The following is a 21,168-nucleotide window of genomic DNA, read 5'->3' as shown; positions in this document are numbered from 1 at the left end:
AACCCACAACCATCAAAAACTTGTTCAAAGAAGGCAAATTTCAGCATAATGTGGGGATCTAAAAGGGGAGTCTTAGACACATTTCAAGAGAGCATGGGACAGAGGGAGTGCTGGTATCTGAGGGAGGAGAGCGCTCTCAAAAGACAGTGCAGGTAAGCATGCTCCCTGCCTATCCTTGAAGCAGGCAGTGCTGTGGACATAGCCAGCTAGTGTCTGTGACCTGTGTTTTCCAGGCCCAAGTGTCCTCCTTGTCTGTAGTTTATTTCTGCATGCAGTTTTTCCAGTCATAACCACTAGGAGGCGCTGCTTCACTTGTTCATCCTCTTGTCCCTTTAATAGGTTTTTGTTTGCCCATTCCCAAGGGTCAGTACTTTGTTAGAAAATGTTTGACAAAATGATTTTCAACTGCAACTTAACATGTGGATGAATTCTATTTCCTTACATTAGCAATAATAAATTTATTATATATATATTTTAAAAGGAGACACCTCTCCCAAAGAAACAACAACAAATGAATAGTTAAAGAAAATGTAGTATATATACACAATGGAATTTTATTAAGCAACAAAAAGGATAAAATTATGGCATTTTTAATGAAAAAATGAATGCAACTGGATATCATCATATTTACTTAAACACATAAGACTTGAAAGTACAAGTGACATATTTTTCCTCAAGTGTGGATCCTCAGCTATACACTTGTAACAGACACACACACATGCACGTGTGCACATACACACATGTATGCAAGCACAAAGCACATGCACAATACACAACACACACACATACAGCAAGAAAGTAACGAGAGGCTAAAGGAAGGAGGGAGATTTAGGGGCGGAGGAAAGGGGAGAGCTGTGGAAGGGGAGGGTATAGGTGTGATCCAAGTTTGTGATATATGCAAGAGAAATTGTCCTTATAAAATGCACACTATGTGCAATGATTACGTTCCAATAAGAACCAGGTGTCAAACCTTCAGCCGTTGGCCAGTTTCGCCAAATGAGAGAATAATGAAACTCTGGGAGCTTACGTCTGTGATGTTCAGGATGGGAAGGTCACCACCTCTGTGATGTTCAGGAGGGGAAAGGTCACCAGCACAACATGCTTATTCTTTAGCCTACACTTCTTCAACAGTTAGCATACATTTCAAACATTCTATTTATTAGTATTTTAGCTCTAGGTAATTGGAAGAAATAAGCCGAGCTTTGACTTACAGCATTTGCTGATTCTGATTTTTCAAATGGGGCTATTACACTCTGGACATGTCAAAATATGTTCACCGTGACCACACAGAACAGTGAACTGGACAGAGTGGTATTTGCACTATATAGAGACAAGAAATGTGACCACAGATTGGATTTAAATGTACTAAAACAGGAAACAATGGTCTCCATGCTTGTCTTACTTTAAAATGCAACTTATATAACTTTACATGGCTTACATTAAAGTATCACTTGCAATTAACAGTCAACTTGCAAAATTCTTTAAAAAATCTAATAACCTTGCAATCCAATAGAAGCCACAAGCTCTTGCACCTCACTACCTGGGAGATACCTACAGTCTTTACTTACAATGCTGAACCATACTCAAATGCCTCATCTTAGCTCTGCTATGTAGGAAGCCAGACAGCTTGCGCGTATCACTTCTGTTTATAGTGTGCTGGCGACAGTCTAGACCACAGGGTCTCAACCTGTTTGTGACCCCTTTGGCAAACCTCTATCTCCAAAAATATTTGCATTGCAATTTATAACCCTAGCAAAAGTACAGTTATGAAATAGCAAGTAAAAATATATTGTTGGGGCTCATCACAACATGAGGTAGTGTACTAAAGAGTCACAGTATTGTGAAGGTTGAGCACCACTGGTCTCAAGAAAAGTAGGAAAAATTTGATGCCATCTCTGTTAAATTATTTAAAAGAGAAAATGTGGACTAGACCCTGGTAAACAGGTGACTACTTCTAGCATCTCTTTCTCTCTGAACAGTCCATGCCAGCACACCCTGTCCTACACATATGCATACTCGCACATTAAAATAAACATCTTTTCATTTTTACTAATACTACTTTACTATTTAAGAAAGTAACTCATAGTTGAGCAAATTTTCTTGTTGTGTGCTGGAGCATCTTCTGGGTATATTCCAAGGAGTGGAACAGCTGGGTCTTGAGGAAGCCCTATTCCCATTTTTCTGAGATAGCACCAGATAGATTTCCAAAGTGGTTGTACTAGTTTGCATTCCGACCAGCAATGAAAGAGTGTTCCTCTCTCCCCACATCCTCGCCAGCATGTGGTGTCACTTGAATTTTTGATCTTAGCCATTCTGATGGGTGTAAGATTTGACCATGTGCCCTGGAGGGGGAGAACTGGTGGCACTCAGAGGAAGGACAGCAGGTTGCCAAGAAAAGACTTGATACCCTATGAGCATATACAGGGGGAGGTAATTCCCCTCAGGAACAGTCATAGGAGAGGGGAATAATGGGAAAATGGGGGGCGGGAGGGAAGAGTGGGAGGATACAAGGGATGGGATAAACATTGAGATGTAAGAATAAATTAATAAAAAAATATTAAATAAAAAAAAGAAAGTAACTCATGCCATTAAACTACCATCTGTAACCTTAACTACAGCTGAAAGACTCTTTTTTACTCTATAGGGCAGTGTGGATTTCTTTAGGAGTTATTCTCCTGTGAAGTACAAAAGGTTTTCTTAGTAATTTCTGACCACTTGTTAGGTTGTCTGGAGAGACCCACTGTAAAGGAGGGCAGCACCATGGAAGAGGGGACCTGAGCAAGAACAACCATTGCTCTTACTTCATGATCAGGTACACAAATGAGCAGAAGCCGCTTCAAGCTTTTGCTGACTTGATTTACCCACAAGGTTAAATTGTTTCTTGAGCTGTGAGGCAAAACAAACCCTTTATTTTTAGAGTTACTTTTGTAACAGTATGTTGTCACAATAACAGGAAAATAACTAAGACAACGGATATATAAAATACATTTGTAAGTCAAACATATACTGGTAAAAATTACAAAGGAATTTATTATTCAGAAATTATTTTATAAGCATTTGCTTTTTTCAATCACTAAGGAGGAAAGCAAACTTGCATACTACTTAGATAAAAAGTTTGCTTATTTTTTTCATAAAGAATAAAATTTTAGATGAATATTTGATATTGGAGAACATAAGTCATCTTCAATGTTTCTCAGTTATCAGTAATTTAATATTTAAAATTTTATTTAATCGCTTTACAGCCTGATCCCAGCCCCCTCCTTCCTCTCCTCCTCGTCCCACCATCACATCCCCTCCCTCATAAGCCCCCTCTCCTCAGAGAAATGGGAGCCCCCTAAAGAATACCAACCCATCCTGGCACCTCAAGTTAAGGGCACTTTCTTGCACTGAGGCCAGAAAGACAGAACAGTGAGGGGAAATGGATCCAAAGGCAGGCAACAGAGTCAGAGACAGCCCCCCTTCCCTATTCCCATTGTTAGAGGGCCCACATGATGACCACATGAATCTCAGAGTCATTTTGATTTGCATTTCCCCGATAACTAATGATGCTAAACGTTTTTTTAAAAGTTCTTCTCAGCCATCAGAAATTCCTCTGTTGAGAATGTTCTGTTTGGCTCTGTACTCCACTTTAAGTTGGATTATTTGGTTTGTTGGCACTTAATTTCTTGAAATTGCTATATATTTTGATTAATAGCCCTCTGTTGGATGCAGGGTTGGTGAAGATCTTTCCCCTTTAGTAGGCTGCCATATTGTACTATTGATGGTGTCCTTTGCCTTACAAAAGCTTTTCACTTTCATGAGGTCCTGCTTATTAATTGTTGACCTTAGTTCCTAAGCTGTTGGTGTTCTCTTCAGAAAGTTGTCTCCTGGGCCAATGAGTTCAAGGTTCTTCCCCACTTTCTCTTCTAGTAGATGCCATGTATCTGGTTTTATGTTGATGTCTTTGATCTGCTTGGGCTTGAGTTTTGGGAAGGGTGATGAAAATGGATCTCTGCATTTTTCTATATGCAGATATCCAGTTAGACCAGCACCATTTGTTGAAGATGCTTCCCCCGCCCCACCCATTGTATGGTTTTGGTTCTTTGTCATAAATCAGATGTCTGTAAGTGTGTGGGCTTATTTCTGGGGCTTGGACTCTATTCCAATGATCAACCTGTCTGGTTTTACATTGATGCCAGGAAGTTTTTATTACTGTTGCTCTATATTACAGCTTGAGGTCAGGAATGGAGATACCTCCAGATGTTCTTTTACTGCACAGAATAGTTTTAGGTATTCTGTTTTTGTTTTGTTTTGTTTTGTTGGGTTTTATTTTCCATATGAATTTGAAGATTGTTCTTTCAAGGCCTGTAAAGACTTGTGTTAGGATTTTGATGGGAATTGTATTGAATCTGCTTTTGGTAAGATGGCCATGTTTACTATGATAATGCTAGCAATACATGAGCATGGGCAATATTCTATTTCCTAATACCTTTTTCATCTTCTTTCTTCAAAGACTTAAAGTTCTCATCATGTCTTTCACTTGTTTGTTAGAATTAAACCATTTGTAGCTATTGTGAAGGGCGCTACTTCTGTGTTTTCTTTCTCATCCTGTTTATTGCTTGTATACAGGAGAGCCACTGATATTTTTTACGTTAATTTTGTATCCAGCCACTTTTCTGAAGGTGTTTATCACCTCTAGTTTTCTGGTAGAATTTTTTGAGTCACTTATGTATACTTTGATTCCTTCCTTTCCAATTTGTATCCTTTTTATTGCATTTAGTTGTCTTATTGCTCTAGCTAGAGCTTCAAGTACTATAGTGAATAGTTATAGAGATAGTGAGCAGCTTTGTGTCATCCCTGATTTTAGTAGAATTGCTTTAAGTTTCCCTCCATTAAATTGTATGTAGGCTATCTGCATGCACTATATTGACTTTACTGTGTTTAGGTGTGCTATGGAGCTTGCATACTTGATCTTTCTAATACTTTTTACATGAAGGGGTGTTGGATTTTGTCTAAGTCGTTTTCAGCATCTAATGAGATGATCATGTGGGTTTTTTTTCTAGCTCATTTATATGGTGGGTAACATTGATTGATTTTTGTATATTGAACCATCCCTACATCCCTGGCATGAAGCCTACTTGATCACGGTGGATGATGTTTTTGATGTGTTATTGGATTATTTTTGTGAGCATTTTATTGAGTATTTGTGCATCAATGAACATGAGGGAGATTGGTCTGAAATTCTTTCGTTCTTTGTTGGGTTTTTATGTTTTTTAGGTAGCAGGGTGACTGTGGCCTCATTGAGTGAGTTTGGCAATGTTCCTTCTGTTTTTATTTGGGGGAAATAGTTTGAAGAGAATTGATATTAGCTCTTCTTTGAATGTTTGATAGAATTCTGAGCTAAAACAATCAAGCCCTGAGCTTTTGTTGGTTAGAAGACTTTTAATGACTGCTTCGATTTCTTTAGGGATTATATTTCTATTTAAATTATTTACCTGATCTTGATTTAACATTGGAAGGTGGTATTTATCAAGGAAATCATTCATTTCACTTACATTTTCCAGTTTTGTGGAGTGCAGGTATTTTGAAGTGAGACCTAATGATTCTTTGTATTTCCTCAATATCTGTTGTTGCAGTCCTCTATTCACTTCATTTCTGATTTTGTTTATTTGGATACAGTCTCTCTGCCTTTTGATTGATTGGTTTGGATACTGTCTCTCTGCCTTTTGATTGGTTTGGAGACTGTCTCTCTGCCTTTTGATTGGTTTGGAGACTGTCTCTCTGCCTTTTGATTGGTTTGGATACTGTCTCTCTGCCTTTTGATTGGTTTGGATACTAAATTTGTATAACTTGTTGATTTTCTCAAGGAGTCAGCTCTTGGTTTTGTTGATTATTTGTATTGCCCTCTTTATTTCTAATTTGTTGATTTCACGTCTGAGTTTGATTATTTCCTACCATCTACTCCTCTTGGGTGTGTTTGATTCTTTTTGTTCTAGAGCTTTCAGGTGTGATTTAAAATTGCTCATAAGAGATCTCTCCAATTTCTTTATGAAAACACTTAGTGCTACAAACTTTTCTCATAGCACTGCTTTCACTGTGTCCTATAAGTCTGGGGATGTTGTGCCTTCTGGCTTAATTTTTTAAGTGTTAATGCTGAGAATGCTGTTTTGAGTAAGTAAATGTATCAAATATCAGAAAAATGTTTAGGGCTGTTTCAGAAATTATTGAAAATTCTGTTCTACTAAAATCAAATTCACTGAGTGATATTTTTTAGAAACTCAAGATAAATTAAACAGCAATGCTGGAAATCTAACATTTGAATATAATCAGCCTAAGATATATTAATTTTATTATGCTGAGAAGTGATAGTAGGAAATATTAAAAGTCTTCTTCCCATAATTAAAATAACACATGTTTATAAGAGTGAAAAAGCCTGTAAACACAGTGAAATCACAGGCATCCATATATACTTGTCTTGAATCTGAGCTGTGGTGTCTAGAATTTTTTTTTAAGATTTATCATTTTTATCATTTTTATTAAATTTTTTTTTGTATTTTACATATACATTTATATTATTACACATATATAAAATAAACTACCTATAGCATGGCATGTGTGTTCAGAATCATGATTGCAGTGAGGTGACTTCATGCAGGATGGGCTGGCTCCATCACACTTATTATGTCTTTGAATTGCTTGTTTTGCATACAGAAAACTTTTCACTGTTGCCAGATGTTTCATAATATTCACATTCCTCTGTGTGACGCCATATGGGGGTCTCTACTCATAGTTTAAAATAGGCATTATATTTGTAGAAGTATTTTTTATGTTTATTTTTAGATAGCTTACACTTGGCATAATGCCCAGCAAGGCGTGTTTTCTATTTAAATACATCAATTGAGGTAATACGGGATAAGAGTAAAAATCCATTCCTAATATAGGTTCTAGTTTGAATCTTGATTTTTCTGCCACTTGCTTTGCGACCTCATAGAATCCTTTATGCTTTTCCAATTTGTGATTTTTGTAACTCCAAACTAGTAACAATGACAAAATTGATTATACTTAGAAATTACAATATTTTTTTATGAAGACTTAAAGTCAAATGCTTATCCTACAATTAGTATTTTATATGTACTAAATTATTTTTAATGAATTTGAGAGTTATTTTATGGTGATTTTGATTTGTTTTCTTATACAGGACCATCTTGTACACCAAATAATGTGTTTGGTTTAATTAGTACCAGAAATATCTCTTAACTGAAGAGTCCTATCATTTCTATGATAATCCTGTTAAAAGTGAATGTCTATACTTCATACCACTCCATGCTGCTAGTAAGTAACAATGATTTACTATTATTGGATGTACTATGTTGAAGGAAAGACATTTTTAAATCTAAGTTAATAATACTGGTTGGTACTGTTTTGTTATGGGTGGGGCTTGTGTAGTCATGTGGGACAAGTCTGATGGGGCAGATGATGCTTTGCATGCTATGCTATCATGTGGGTAACTTTTGCTCTATGATTGATTTTAAATAGCATGTTATCATTTTTCCAGAAATAAAGTAATTCTATTTTCCCCATGGTTGTTAGGCATTTGGAAAGGCTACGTTAATATGTAAAAGTCGGTACAGCGCCCCCTGGGGGACTCCACGGGAAGACAAGAAGCAGCTAGCTCATGGACCAGGAACTCTAAGGCCTGAGGATGAAACACTGGCTTTTCTTGTAGAGCTGTCTCACGGTGACCCTTTAAAAGAGCTCATTTGCCTCTGATCAGAGTTTCCATGTTAAACACTTTCTACTGGTGTAAATATATGGCTGGAACTATGGCCAGAGACATGTCCTGATTCGTATGGCTTGCTTGGAGCTGGCTTCAAGCTTTTTGTTTTAGAATGCTGGGGAAAACTAATTAAATCCATCCACGATTTAATTTAGCAAAGCATACAAGCAAAACTAACTTGAATTGCCCAAGACCCAAAGAACCTTCTAATTGTATTTTAGTCTTAAATGCTAAAAAAAAAAAAAAAAAAAAAAAAAAAAAAAAAAAAAAAAAAAAAAAAAAAGTACATGGTCACAAAAATGAGAAGGGAGGCCTCTGTCTCCAGCTCTGAGCATTGTTAGAGTGCCAGCTTACACTAAGCATCAGGGCACAGGGAGGACACTCGGTGAGCTCATATCTCCACCTGGACTCTCTTAGGCAAGAATGTTGTGGCCCCTTATGATCCAGGAGACCATGCTTCAAAAGTGACAGGCAGACCCAGCTACCTAGGGTCTACAAAGGCAGCTGTCTCTTGAGTCCATCCTTTGAAATGCTTATGTGACCACAGTTATGAAGAGGACCAAAGCTGGCAACAACACAAGAATGCTCTATTTTTTTTTTTTTTTATTGTTAGTAAAACTATTCATGTGTTCAGGAGATTGATTCAGAAAAGAAGTATCATAGGCCATGCGAGGTTTCTTCATGGTTCAGTAAGATTTCGTGTCTCTAGTGTTGTGATTTGTCATACATTATATTGAAAATTCATAATTAAGGAAGGTATTTACTTGCTTCTAATTCAAGTGAACGTAAAGCATTTATTTCCTTTCCTTTCTTTATTTTTTCCTTCCTTCTTTCTTTCTTTCCTTCTTTCTTTACTTTTTTTTTTGGGGGGGGGTTCCTTTGTGTAGCCTTGGCTATACTGGACTTGATTTGGAGACCAGGCTGGCCTTGAACTCACAGAGATTTCTCTGTTTCTGCCTCCTTGAATGCTGGGATTACAGGCACACCACACAGTGCCTTGATTGTAAAACATCTCTAAGAACATAAAATTTGATGTATCTCTACTGCTCAAATGTCTCAGAAAACTAGTCTGGAAACATGACTTGCTGTAGGTCTTAAAGATCTGTGGTGGGTGGGAGTGAGGCTGAGTGTCTGTGTGTGTGCATATGCACACTGCATGTGGTGTGTGTATGTGTTATATGTGGAGAGCACGTATTGTGTGATGTGTGTGTGTGTGTGTGTGTGTGTGTGTTATGTGTGGAGAGCATATATTGTGTGAAGTGTGTCTGGAGTATGTGTATGCTAATGTTTGTGTTTGTATGAGAGTTGGTATGGTTTGAATGAATGGTGTTTATCTGTGTGATGCATACATGTGGAATTTTTGTATGCAGTGCATCTATGTGTTGTGTGTAGAATGTATGAATGTGTTCTATCTGTGTGATATGAGCATGCTAGTAGTAATGATGGTTATCATGTAAATTTTTAATTCAATGTTTGACCGACATGATAGAATTATAAAAGATGCCACATGAAGAGGAATGCTTAGCCTCTGCTTTCCTCTCTCTCTTTCCAATTTTGTAAAGTGACATTTATTTATGAAGAGAAATGTGTATACATATCCACCTGCTGTAGACATGTGAGTAGGAATTAAATGACACAGAGCAGGAACAAGTGGGTAGGAAGAGGTCCAAGCGGAGAATCAGAATATCCACATGAGGAATATAAAGAGTGATGCATGAGTGTGGCTCCGTCTCACTAAGACAAGTGACAGGGACCATTTAAGGGTTCTTAAGTGATCTGCATTCACTTAACAATACCAACTTGCCCTACAACCAGAGGACTGTAAGTGCTCAAGAGCTCTTTAAGTGACTTCAAGCCTTTCTTAAAAGATAAGGTTTAACATTCTAAGGAACAAAAGTAAGGTTATTTTCTCATATTTATGTCAGAAAAAATGCTACATCATATTAAAGTAATTATTGATAGGACTCATTGAAAATTTAATATGTCTTGGACACTCTGCTAACAATTTCCAATTCCGTTTCTCTAATTGGTACTGTCATTCTCTCTGATCCAAACTAAAAGGATCTTTATTTTGAAGCCCAGAAAGTGGAGTTTTAGGAAGGAATGTGATGTGATGTGTGTGTGTGTGTGTGTGTGTGTGTGTGTGTGTGTGTGTGTGTGTGTGTGTGTTGAGGGTTCACATAATTAAATGACAGATTCAGGAATGTGTTCCAATTCTGTGTAAACCTCTCAATGTTTAGAAGTGCAGTTGTAACCAAGCACAGCAAAATAGGCAGAGAACATCTGTGAGAATTTCTGGCACAACTACACTGGCTTTGGGTAAATAATTTTATTCATAGAGAATAGAGTTTTATGGCACACTATAATTTCCATACTTTTCCCACATTACAATTCTGAGACATAGAAACTATCTTTCCTGAATCAGAAGCAACAATTACTGTAATTTTCCCTGTGCTATGTCCAGAATTCTGGTGATATTTACAGTTTTACAATTTGTATGATAGTTACTTATAATAAAGACTATGGCAACATAAAATCCTCAAGAGATATTAATATGACTGAAACCCTTAACTGGTGATCACCAGCTAGTTTTAACTACTGGCAGTTGTTTTGCTAAATTATTTATGGGAAAACAGGATTTGTGAGAAGTTTGAATAGTCAAGACTATGACTACTTGAGCTATTTTTTTTTACTTTAAAAAATTATAAATAACTGGAACTGTTCCCCATGACATGCGGTGTTTCCATTAGTCATAAAGCTTTGTGTGGACCCAGACCGAGCCATGCTTTGTGGGTACAACAGTGGGATATCCAATTAGACACTGCCAGTTGGGGGAAAAGACAAGTCTGTAATAACTTGCTGCTTTCGAAAATAAAGTACATGGAGGGATTGTGCTTAAAAAATGGAAACTCTTCTTAGGGTACAGGAGCTAGGGCAGGGATGGTGGGTATATAATGACAAAAAGGATGCAAGGAGTAACTGTTGGGAAACATAAGCACTTCTGTATGCTGCACATTTCATAGAATATTTACTTCATCTAAAGAGCCTTAGTTATACTGATTACTTCAGGACATATACACAAACATACAATTATGAATGCAATATGTCATAATATGCATATATGTACAAAATGTTTAAAGAAGAAATAAAATTCACCATGTTGCTTTGTGTGTGACACTTATTAGGACATGAGGTGCCCATATATTTGATTAAACATTATTTTGCTTGTATTTGGAGAGTCTTAGCACTGAAATTGGCATACCAAGGAAGACAAGTTGTCATCACTAATGTGAATAGGCCTTGTTCATGCTAGTGTTGAATCAACTGGAAGCTTGGAAAGCTGCTGTGAACAAGAGTGAAATTGAATGCCTAAATAACTTCAAACAGGGGAACCAACTTTCCCTTGTTCCGGATCTTAGAGTCTCAGACATGCAATTCACTCAAGGCTGCGGACTTCTGCGTCATGTGAGAAAACTACTTCTTAAAATAACTACATACTATAGTATATACTTACATATGTAGATATACACGTATAAACGCATGTTATCTGGGCACAGAGGTGGCTCAGCAGCTAAGAGCACTTGCTGCTCTTGTGGAGAACTTGATCTCAGTTCCTGGCACATTTCACACTGAGCTTCTTACAGCATCCACAGCTCCATTTCCGGAGGATCCGACACCCTCTTCTGCCCTTATTGTATATACACACATGCATACACTCACAAGTGTATAAATAAAAAAAGACAATAAGCTTTTATGAGATTTTGGATTAAAATAAATAAGTAAATGAATTTATACGCTTATGTACTAAATCTTTTGTTGGATCTGTCTCTTTTTAAAATTTATATTTTATTAATTTATTCAGATTACAACTCAGTTGTTATCCCATCACTTGTATCCTCCCATTCCTCCCTCCCTCCTGCTTTCATCCTATTCCCCTCCCCTGGGACTAAGACCGAGGGGGACCTCCTCTCCCACTATTGGATCTGTCTCTTAAGTGAATGTTCCTGTATTCAAATTGTAGACAGATTTCCTTTTGTGTAAATCTCGATAATCTATCATATACGGAGTGCTACACTATAAGGACCTATTGGAAGTCGTGTATGTAAGCAGTGGGTGTCAGTAGGACCAGTCACTCAGCAGGGGCATTAGCAATAAATTCATGAGAAATCACTTGGAGTTTAAGAACTGCAAAAAGTGCTACAGACATATGTTTGTAAAGACTTACTTGGTCGGTAGGACTGAATTCAAACTATCTATTGTAACACAATCACCTGCATGTGTTTCCTTAAACTTTTTTTTCCCCTATTATGTGGGCTCAGAGTCAACGTCCAGGGTTTTAGAAGCTGTATTGGATCTTTTCAAAAGCCAGCTTCTCAAATGTGACACATCAGGAGTGGCCCTTCCCAAAATGTGGTCCTGTTAATCTGAGAACGAGGTGGTGACCTGTGCTGGGTGTATGGGGACCTTGGCAGAATGGACTTTCTTAACATTTCTACGTGAACTCTCAAGCTGAGAGAGAGAACACGTTTGGGCTCACAAGCCTGTACCACCTGGGGAGGAGGATTTGGAGGAAGGGAAGAAGGAAATATGCCAAGGAAGAAAAAAAGAAAGGGGAGAAGAAGGATGAGAAAAAAGAACAGGAGGACAAGGAAGAGGAAGAAAAAGCAATGGAGGAGGAGGAGGTGCAGGAGGAGAAGGAGGACGTGAATGAGGAGGAGGAGGAGAAGGGGGAGGAGGAGGAGGTGTAGGAGGAAGAGAAGGAGGAGGAGGAGGACGAGGAACGTTCAGAGCTTTCCTCCAAAGAATAGATTGGGCTTTAGATGAATATAAGTAAAGTATTCTCTATCAGAAAGGAGCTATAGCATTTTTCTTTGTTTCACATTTATTAATTTGTATAAATGGGGGCAAATGCATGTCATGGTGTATATGTGAAGGATGGAAGAAAACTTGCAGGGGTCAGTCCTCTTTTTCTATAGTGCACGTACTGGGGTTCAAACTAGGGTTGTCAAGCTTGATGGCAAGCGCCGTTACCCACTGAACCATGTTACCGTCCTGACATTTGTCCTTTAAAAATTCATCTTTTTATATTCTGTGTTCTCTGACACTTCTGTAAAATAACTGCTTTCAGACTTTCAAAAATGATTTTATTAACATATTCAATGAATGAAGAATTGGCTTCAAATAGACATTTTCATAAAAGTATAAATGTACTTTTCCCATGTTGTCCCATATGCTGTCCTCTCTGCTTTTTCCCTTCCATTCATCCTTTGGCTCTCTGGGCAGTTTTACTTCTATTTTTATGGTATGTATGGATACGTGATTTTATGAACTTATTAAACTAGAATAAAAATTCAGAGTTAGACTTCTTTACCTTTCTTAGAATCAAGGTGCAGGTGGTGCATAGAGAGAAGCTGTTACAAATGATGATGTCACTCTACCTACAGTTTCCCTGCTTTCCCTCCCCATGTACCCTTGAAACTGGGCAAGGAAGCTAGTATCCATTGGATGAATCCTCTGAGGCCTGAAGTACAGAAATCAGAAATGGACATAGTTCTGAGGCAAAGGTAAAGTCATCAAGGAAGGCCACTGCTGAGCAGCAGAGCAGGCAAAGTGTGGGTCATGCCATCATTTATGGAAAGTTGTGGGTATCCTGCCTCTTTGCCAAAGGGGGATTTTAGTGGGCATGCCAATTTGCAAGGCTCTCAAAATCTGCCTCTACTTGTATGTTAGCTCTTCCCATGTTAGGTTTGAGTGTGTGAAGGTGTGAGGCTAAAGGCTGCCTCGCAGTCACATATTTGTCATGATATTGATGGTCATTCTTCTTCATCTGTTTCTGGAAGTTTCTGTTTGTTTTTGTCTGCTGCATGTTCTCCATCTCAGATTATCTAGTCTTTCTGGTAAGCCTTCTGTTAACCTGACTCCTTCTTAACAACAAGAGTCTGGAGTCTGGAGTCTGGAGTATAGTACTTCAGTGGGGGGAAGATAGACATTGGGTGCTGGGAAATTATCATACATCCTTAATATTCCCTCTAATTCTTTTTTCTACCAATTTCCATGGATTATCATTTATTTGTTGCCTGGTTGATTGATTTTATAGTAAGTGATCTTAGTTTATTATACTAATTACAGGTCTTTCTGTCTCTCTGTCTCTGTCTCTGTCTCTCTGTCTTTGTCTCTCTCTCTCTCTCTCTGTGAGGTTTTTTTTATGTGTGTGTGTGTGTGTGTGTGTGTGTGTGTGTGTGTGTGTGTGTGTGTGTGTGTGTGTATGTTTCCTCCTAGGGCTTCTTGGCATTGCTATCAGCAGTGAGAAAACAGACAAAACTCTATACTGTCATCCTCAGCATCTAACCTGAAAACATTAGGATTCCTCTACTCTTTAACTCCTGTCAAATTAGAATTTTCAACTTCAGAATGGAAAATAATTTCAGTTCTTGAAAGTGTGAAGCAGAATTGAGGATTTTTAAGTATGAAAGCAGAGACAGAGAAGCATGCAAAATGAAAGACATAACCAATAGATGGCTGTGGGCTTCTTGAAGAAAAATCAGAGACACATTTCCTCCTTTAAAGCCTCAGGCATCATTGCAGAAGAGGCAGAAAGCTTAGAGAAAAAAAAAATCAGTGTTTTATGGACCCAACAGGGCAGGTACACATGAGGACTGATGGCAACTGTGACTCTGTGTACAAGATCTATATAAGGTTAAGATAACAAAATCACACAATGAAGTAGAAGGGAAGCAGGAAGTTGCACCCATAGCTGAAGAATTATTGACAACTGGTGACTACTGGGGAGAGCAAGACTGTTGTCTTCGTTGATGAGGCCCATGAGAGGCTACCCGCATGCTCCAAGAGATGGCCTGGCACCCATCTATGTGTTGGTAGCACAAAACTGACTGCATAAGTTTAAAAAGTGTTTTGAAAAATACTGTGTTGTGCTTGATGTACACCTTGTCACCTCTGAGACTTAGTTAGAGTGGCTCATCTGACCTATTCAGTCATCCTAAAGTTTGTGGTAACGCGGTACCATAACTGCTTAAATTGCTGGGGAGAAGGCATTCCAGAAATTAAAATGATGAAACTCTGCGGATTGGAAACCTTAGTTTTACACTTCAGAAACTTCACTTTCATAACTTCACTTTGGTTCCTGGCAGTTTCCTGAAGAGGTCATCCCAGCAGTGGTGTCCAGGGTTTCTGTTTCAATTTGAGACACTTTTTGTAACAAAGAGACGTCACCTTTTAGGCATAGGCAGCTTTGAACCACTTGTTAATGAGTTATCTCTGCCACTTTAGCTTCTGGGCAGGTGTCATGAGTCCTTCTCCCTCCAACCAGGTTGTTGAGTGTGGGAGGACTCTTAAGTGACTGACTCTATCACGTGTGTAGCCTGTTGTTGTGCCCCTGTGATGCTCAACCCGACCTCATTCCCCGTACATACTGCTCTTGCTCTGTAATGCTTTTATACAAAGGTGTTTATTTTAATAACAAAATATTTGGTCCAGCCCCTCAAAAAAAAAAAAAAAAAAAAAAACCAGAATACTTGCTGGGCAGTGGTGACACACAACTTTAATCCCAGCACTCAGGAGGCAGAGGCAGGTGGACCTCTCTGAGTTCTTGGCCAGCCTGGTCTATAGAATGAGTTCCAGGATAGCCAGGGTTGCATAGAGAAACTCTGTCTTGAAAAACAAAAGAACAAACAAAAGAATACTTAAAATTAGGAAAGAATGATGGTGAGAAGCATAGGGAAGTGATTGAATGAGGAAATGGAGGTGGACTTGATGAAAGTTCATTACATGCGTGCATGCTATCCTCCATAAGTAAAAGAAATAGAGTCACAGAAAGTCAGAATGACCTAAGTGTGAGTATGGAATCATCAAGGGATGTCTGAATCCACTTCCTTAGCATTAGCTGCATACACAGTTCCGGTAGCTCTCAGCTTACATCTCAACTGAGATGAGCCACTAGGGTTGCACAAATGATTTAGTATCCATACTTACCTTGTAAATAAAAATTCTGGTGAGATTCTTAGAAAGTTGCAGGATCTCAAAGGGGAATGGAGAAGGGGCTTAGTTGAGAGTAAATGTGCTAAACTTCTTGCTACTGCATTAGTGAATTCTTGGGTGAGGGGTTCCTTTCCCCTCCCCATGTCCATAAAGAGCTAGCATTCTTGAATGTGAAAACCAATACTTGCAAGTTGTCCTTACAACTCAACACATGTGCTTTGGCATGTACACACACACACACACACACACACACACACACACACAGAGGAAAGAATGAACTAATAGGCACAAAAATAAATATATGAATGCACAAGAAAAGTATAACATTGCTTGCATGTATATCTTATTCAAGTTATAAGGTTTATTGAAATGAAGCCTTCCAGGATTTGAAATAAATTTGGACTTTTGTATCAAAAAATTCTTCTACGAAGATAATTTACAAAAAGTCCCAGAGGTTAATTGTGCAACTACGGTAATAGACTATAAAGTTTCTGTCTTACTATAAGAGAAAACTTTACCATGATAATATCATGTCTGGTCTGCTATCCCTGAAGGAAATTGACTTTTTGAGTTTCAAATGAGACTTAGGTGAAAATTGAAAAAAAAAATGGTATAAACTTGTCAGAGGAAAGGCTTAAAATGTATAGACAAATCAATTTCTTCAAAACCTTTAAAGACTGTGAGTAAGTGAGAACAAAAAGGAAACCAAGGCAAAAAAAAAAAAAAAAAAAAAAAGGAACTGTAAATATATATGCTTGAGAAGAATGAAAAAGTGAGGACTTCCACCTTCCCTTTTACAGTTGTGAATAGTTGTGAAATAGGCATTTTCTTACTAAAATGAGCTTGCAAACTGAACATTCTCTAGTCTATAAAGTAACATGTAGGATTAGACTGTCAGTGAGCCCTTATCATAATTGCTTATGGCTACATAAGAATCACACTAGGTATTCGGAACATTGCAGAAGTTAATTTGCAAACATGCCTGTCTCTGCAATGTGAATGGAGGTTATCTGCAGAATTGGGCTCTGTAGCGAGGCCCTGCAGACTTCTGCTGCCTGAGGACATGGGGTGTTGTAGGTGGAGGCAAATTATCCCAGGTCATCTTAACATCCCTAATGGTCGTTTATCCTCATTTTGGTATGCAGTCTGGCATTTTCCTATCAGGCAAACTCAGAAGGTATCACTAATATCAGTCGACCTTAAGATTCTACTGGGTCTAAAAACGATCTAAAATGCTGCAAGATCAGATCTGAACTGTGCAAGAGATTTCCCCTCTCTGCCCTGGCCGTCCTGCCTGATACTCCTACCAATTGTGTATCCTTGTGTTTATAGGTTAGTCATGTTTTGTTTTGTTTTTTTGTTTGTTTGTTTTTTGCTTTGTTATTTTGAGAAGGGCATGACTTTGTACAGCTTATTTAGGCATGACTAAATGAAGGACATAAGATGGTGGGCACACTAGGGCAGTGAAGATGAACTTGTTACAGTGCCTCCAAGTTCATGTGTTGCACCAACGGAGGTTAATGACACAGACTATCTTGAGAGTATCTGATGTGGATGCAAGCATCGTTACAGAAAACTGAAAGCAATTGAAGAAATGTTCGAGATACACCTGGGAGTAGGAGGGAAAAGCCACTGATCTGTTATGTCTAGGGAGTTTAGAGACTTCAGTTTCCTAGCAGGAACAGGACAAATTGTCTGTACTGAAAACAGTTGATTTTCTGGGCTATGCCTTTGGCCATCCCAGAGATATGCTCACATGCTGTTCATGGCTTACCACCCCCGCACCTCCTTCGTCTAACCTGTGACTTTTGTGCTACTGACCTTCACTGTCTTCTCATTGTTATTCACTTGCTGATGTTGCTACTTCCAACCTTGCAGGTGTTTCAAGTGCTGCTAATTACACCAAGCTCTCTTCGTTATCTCAGTCACATGAACAGCCTGCACCTTTGCCATGGCAGAGGTTTAACTTTATCTCAGGTACCAGTGTACAGCTGCAGTCTTTTCCACTTACCCCATACTTAGCTCTTTGTCTGGGACATGCTCTGAGGTAGTCTTCCAGGTAGAAGCCTATCATCAGCAGCCTTGTTTACTTACAGTTTATTCTGTAAGTAGCTACATTTGGTTATTAGCCCTCTGTCAGATGGAGGGTTGGTGAAAAGTTTTCCCATTGAGTAGGCTGCTGTTTTGTTCTATTGACAGTATCCTTTGCCTTACAGAAGCTTTTCAGTTTTATGAGGTCCCATTAGTTAATTGCTGATCTTAGAACCTGAGCTCTTGGTATTCTGTTAAGGAAGTTGTTTCCTGTGCCAATGAGTTCAAGCCTATTCCCCACTCTCTCTTCTATTAGATTTAGTGTATCTGATTTTATGTTCAGTTCTTTGGCCCACTTGGACATGAGTTTTGTGCAGGGTGATAAATATGAATCTGCTTTCATTTTTCTACATGCAGACATAACAGTTATATCAACACCATTTGTTGAGGATGCTTTCTTTTTTCCAATGCATGGTTTTGCTTCTTTGTCTAAAATCCAATGTTGGTAGGTGTGTGGTTTTATTTCTGGATCTTTGATTCAATTCCATTGGTCCACTTGTCTGTTTTTATGCCAATACGATGTGATTTTTATTACTATTGATTTGTAGTGCAACTTGAAATCAGGGATGGTCATACCTCCAGACGTTCTGTTACTGTACAGAATTGTTTCAGCTAGTCTGGGTTTTTGTTTTTCCATATGAAGTTGAGAATTTCTCTTTCAAGATCTTTAAAGAATTGTGTTAGAATTTTGATAGGAATTGAATTGAATATGTAGAGTGCTTTTGGTGAGATAGACATTTTTACTATTTTAATAGTACTCATCCATTAGCATGGGAGATCTTTCTGTCTTATAATACCTTCTTCAATTTCTTTCTTCAGAGACCTGAAGACCTGCCATGCAGGTCTTTCACTTACTTGGTTAGAGTTACAGTAAAATATTCTGTATTATTTACAGTTATTGTGGAGGGTGTTGTTTTTTAGCCTGCTTATCATTTGTATAAAGAGGGATGACTGATATTTTTTAGTTAATTTTGTATCCAGCCACTTTGCTGAAGGTGTTTATCAACTTCTCTTGTACAATTTTTGGGTTTGTTTATGTATACTATCATGTCATCTACAAATAGCAATACTTTGACTTCTTATATTCTAATTTGTATTCCTTTGATCTCCTTTAGTTGTCTTATTGTAATAGCTAGTATGATGCTGAATAAATATGGAGAGAATAGACAGCCTTGTTTTGGCCCTGATTTTAGCAGAATTGCTATAAGGTTCTCTTCATTTAATTTGATGTTGGCCATAGGCTTGCTGTATATTGCCTTTATTTTGTTGAGGTATAGGCCTTGTATCCTTGATCTCTCTAAGATTTTTAACGTGAAAGAGTGCTGGATTTTGTCAAAGTATTTTTTAGCATTTCTAATGAGATGATCATGTGATTTTTCTTTCAATTTGTTTATGTGGTGGATCACATTGATGGATTTTCATATGTTGATCTGTTAATGTTATTTTTTTTTAAATGGATTATTTCTCATTTTCTCAACTCATCTATCATACTAATAATTGAGACTCTTATATGTGTTTAATAATAAGCTTTACAACATAATAACTAAGCAGTTGTTACTCTACTCTTTTTTTTTTTACTTTTATATATACATTTATATCATTACACATATATACAACAAATTACATACAGCAAGATGGACTACAAAACAATTAGGAATTATATAGACATTACATTCTAAGTGTTTTGCCTGCTTGTATTTGGCAACCTTGGAGATAACATCTTCCTATCTAAATGAGTCTACAACTCTGAATGTAAATCAATATCTATGATATCGCATCTCTATCAAACTAAAAACTTCTATCAAGACTTAAAACCATCTTAACTCCTAAACAACTGAGTTTAATTGTAAAACTAATTACTCCATTCTTAACCCTCTAAGCTAATCTGGTTTCCTCCCAGCCTATATGCCAGAGATACTTACACTTTGTAGATTTCCTGATACAGCCAGCACCTCTCTCCTGATGTCTTCTAGACCTTTGCTCCTGGCTGAATCTCCTATTTCCTCTTCTAATGCCTCCTCTTCTGGCAGGAAGTCCAGCCCTGCTTTGTGAATCACTGTAAGTTGATTTATTGGTAAATTAGGGGACAATTGGGAAGTAGTGTTAATACAACATTGAGACAGGAGATTCTCAGATGGATTAAGAACAGGTATAGGGGGCACAGAACTCAGCAACTGAATTACACAATGACTTTATGTCTACATTGAACCATCCCTACATTCCTGGGATGAAGCCTACTTGATCATGGTGGATAATGTTTTTCATGTGTTCTTGGATTCAGTTTGTGAGTACTTTATTGAGTAATTAATTTTGTACCAGTGCTCATGAGGGATATTGGTCTGAAATTTTTGCAAGCCTGGTAGAATTCTGTGTTGAAACAATCTGGCTCTGAGCTTTTTTTTTTTTTTTTTTTTTTTTTTTTTTTTTTTTTTTTTTTTTTGGTTGGGAGACTTTTTGACCATTGCTTCTCTTACCTTAGGGGCTATTTAGATTGTTAACCTTCCTGAACAGAACGCCAACAGCTGAGGATCTAAGATCAACAATTAGTAAATGGGACCTCATTAAATTCAAAAGCTTCTGTAAGGCAAAGGACACTGTCAACAGCACAAAACAGCAGCTTACAGACTGGGAGATCTTCACCAACCCTACAGCTGACAAAGGGCTAATATCCAAAATATATAAAGAACTCAGGAAATTAAACACCACCAAATCAAATAATCCAATTAAAAATGGGGTACAGAGCTAAACAGAATTCTCAACAGAGGAACAGTGAATGGCTGAGAAACACCTAAAGAAATGCTCCATATCTTTAGTTATCAAGGAAATGCAAATCAAAACAACGTTGAGATTCCATCGTACACCTACCAGGATGGCTAAGGTCATGGTTATTCTTGCTTTAGATGTGTGTGTGTGTGTGTGTGTGTGTGTGTGTGTGTGTGTGTGTGTGTAACACTTTAAATGCATATGTAAAAAGTGAAAAAATATTTATTTAAAAAACAATAAAACATGTCAGAGCAATAGGATCTGATACTTTTTTCAGGGACACAAATGGTGCACAGGTATATAGACGTGTTGGCAGATTACCCATATACATAAAAATAAAAATGATGTAACAACAACAACAACAAAAAACCCAAAACTGAACCAAAACAAACAAACAAACTAACAAAAAACAAAAACAAAAACTCAAGTCACAGCACGTGCTGGTGAGGATGTGGAGAAAGGGGAACATTCCTCCTCCACTGCTGGTGGGAGTGCAAACTTACATATATGTATACATTACTATACATTAATATGACCTGCTCAGTCTGTGTAATGTTTCTTGT

Source organism: Acomys russatus, chromosome 15 (genome assembly GCF_903995435.1).
Source record: "Acomys russatus chromosome 15, mAcoRus1.1, whole genome shotgun sequence".
Taxonomy (NCBI): domain Eukaryota; kingdom Metazoa; phylum Chordata; class Mammalia; order Rodentia; family Muridae; genus Acomys; species Acomys russatus.
Note: the sequence above shows the minus strand (reverse complement) of the source record.